The sequence below is a fragment of the Suncus etruscus genome, chromosome 1, assembly GCF_024139225.1.
Source record: "Suncus etruscus isolate mSunEtr1 chromosome 1, mSunEtr1.pri.cur, whole genome shotgun sequence".
Classification (NCBI taxonomy): domain Eukaryota; kingdom Metazoa; phylum Chordata; class Mammalia; order Eulipotyphla; family Soricidae; genus Suncus; species Suncus etruscus.
Genome location: NC_064848.1, coordinates 96,064,469 through 96,066,859, shown reverse-complemented (window position 1 = coordinate 96,066,859; position 2,391 = coordinate 96,064,469). Strand labels below are relative to the sequence as shown.

Below are 2,391 nucleotides of genomic sequence, written 5' to 3'. Positions count from 1 at the left end.
TTTAGAGAGTTAGTACAATTCTATAATAAGCAATTTTATAAAGATCTACTTGACATGATTAATTATTGAGCGATTAATTACTGGAGATTCCCCAGACCAGAATCTGCTGGGAAATTAAGGCCCAGAGAGGTGAGTCAGTGTTCCAATGTTATTTTAAAGAAGATTTCACATAGGGCTTTGGTAGCTTTCTTAAACCTAGGGGATCCAATGCCCTTCTAGGAGTTGCTGTCTAACTTCTTTGTAGTTGGACTGTAACAACCACAATCAGAGAGAATAAAGTCTACCTCTGACCATACAGCAAAACCCAATTTTTTTAAGAGAAATGTTTTTATTAGGACATGAAAGGGCAATACATGGAATATAACAGAACCATACGTATGTTGTCTGTGACCTCTGTGGACATTTGCTGGAATTCCCACCTGGGAGTGAATGGAGCAATGAGGCTAAGGTCATGGGGGAATGTTTGGTTTTAATGGTATATGTGGCAGTGTCTTTGTGGTTGCAGAGTATAAATAAGCAAATAGAACACGATGGACAAATGGAATGATCAAGATTAACGGGGCTCTAACTGGATCCATTTTGTCATTGTTTTCCCCTTAGGCTCAACAATCAAATGAGAGTTCAGGAATGCACCACACAAAACTATACCACATAGAATTGATTTGTAATGATCTCCCCTCCCTTGCCCTCTGCCGCCAGCATATTCCCTAAAATAGAGTACTACAGGCAGGGAAGACCTAACTATTGGGAGGAATCCCTAACTCTTTTCCAGGGTAGAATTCTGGCTAGTCCAAAAAGGGTCCTTTCCTTTAGGGTTTTAGGAAACTAGACAATACAATTTTATTAGTATGGGCAACGTTTGTTTGGAGCAAATTCAGCTCCAGGAGCTGCTCGATTGAATGTAGTAGGGGTTCCGCCAATTGCCCCAATTCCTTCCATTGTAGCGGCTTGGCCAAAGCGCTCAGTTGTTGTTGATGTCAATCCCAAGGTTCCGTCTGGCATCATAGTGGCAGGTCCTGGAGGAGCTGGAGTACCACCTGGTACAGGAGCAGGAGGCATGGCACCTCTGTTGTTTATGCCCATAGCACCTCCCATAGCCATCTGGCCCATCTGGAGCTCCTGTTCTCTCGCATCAGGGAAGGGTTTCCTTCCCTTGAATCTTTCCTGCTGTCGCCACATCATTTCTTCCTGTTGTCTCTGCATCTCTTCCTCACGGCGCCTATGTTCTTCCTCCTGCCTAAGTTCCAGTTGTTTTCGTTTTTGCACTTCTTGATTATGTAGCTCTTCCATTCTTCGAAGTTCTTCTTGACGTCTCATCAAATCCTGCCTCATTAGCATGACCTGGTGCTCATGACGAGCAGCCTCAAGCTCCATTTCCAGTTTCTCACGAGCTTCCTGATGTTGTGGTCCACCTGGTCCTGCTGCTGTTTCTCCATCTCAATGAGTGCCTTCCAGCGCATGGCATACTCATACTCAAAGAAGCCAGGCTGGGGGCCCGGAGAGATAGCACAGCGTCGTTTGCCTTGCAAGCAGCCGATCCAGAACCTAAGGTGGTTGGTTCGTATCTCCCGGTGTCCCATATGGTCCCCCGTGCCTGCCAGGAGCTATTTCTGAGCAGACAACCAGGAGTAACCCCTGAGCACTGCCAGGTATGGCCCAAAAACAAAAACAAAAAAAGAAGAAAAAAGAAGCCAGTCTGGGCAAATCTGGGCCGGCTGCGCTAAGTAAAGGTCTTCTCTCCTGGTTTTCAAAAATTCTTCAGATCAATAGTCAAGCCTTCATTCTGGCTGCTGGCTTGTTGCCCATTTGCAGGTATTGGTGCTGGTGGTGGCAGCTGCTGCTGCGGCTGCGGCTGCTGGTGCTGATGATGCTCCTTTGGAGCATGATTTTGCTTCTCCAAGTTAAAGGTTTTATTGCTCTGCATATTTGCACCCCTCCACAGTCTGTTCTCTCCTCGGAGTAATGGCAACGTTACACGGCCTGTTCTGTAAAACATATTTTTTAAGTTTTAAAATAGTTTTGAATTGGATTCGGGGGGCTGGATCGATTGCAAGGTGGGGAAGGTTCTTACCTTGTTTGTGGCTGACCTGAGCTTGATTTCCAGCACTACATGAGGTCTCTTGAGCCCATCAAGAGTGATCCCTGAGTAAGAATGGCTGGATGTGGGGGTTGTCTGGCAGAGTGCTGATTGCTCTACCTGCAGAGTCTCCACCCGGTTGTGCTTCTTCTGAGGAAACTGAGGACCTGAAGGGAGCCCTGTCCTGTGCTTCTCTGTCTTTCCTGAATTCTTGAAGCTCTCCTCAGAGCCCTGGGAAGTGAACCCCAAAAATACTGCAGTCTGAAGCTGCCCAGCGAGCGAGTGAGTAAGAATGGCTTGATGTGGGGGCTGCC

The 2,391-nt window shown here is 46.8% G+C and overlaps 1 pseudogene; it reads right to left on the bottom strand.

Moving 5' to 3' along the window:
* Positions 1-308: 308 nt before the first annotated feature.
* Positions 309-1,924, bottom strand: LOC126012385 (non-POU domain-containing octamer-binding protein-like; annotated as a pseudogene).
* Between the last annotated feature and the right edge of the window lie 467 nt (positions 1,925-2,391).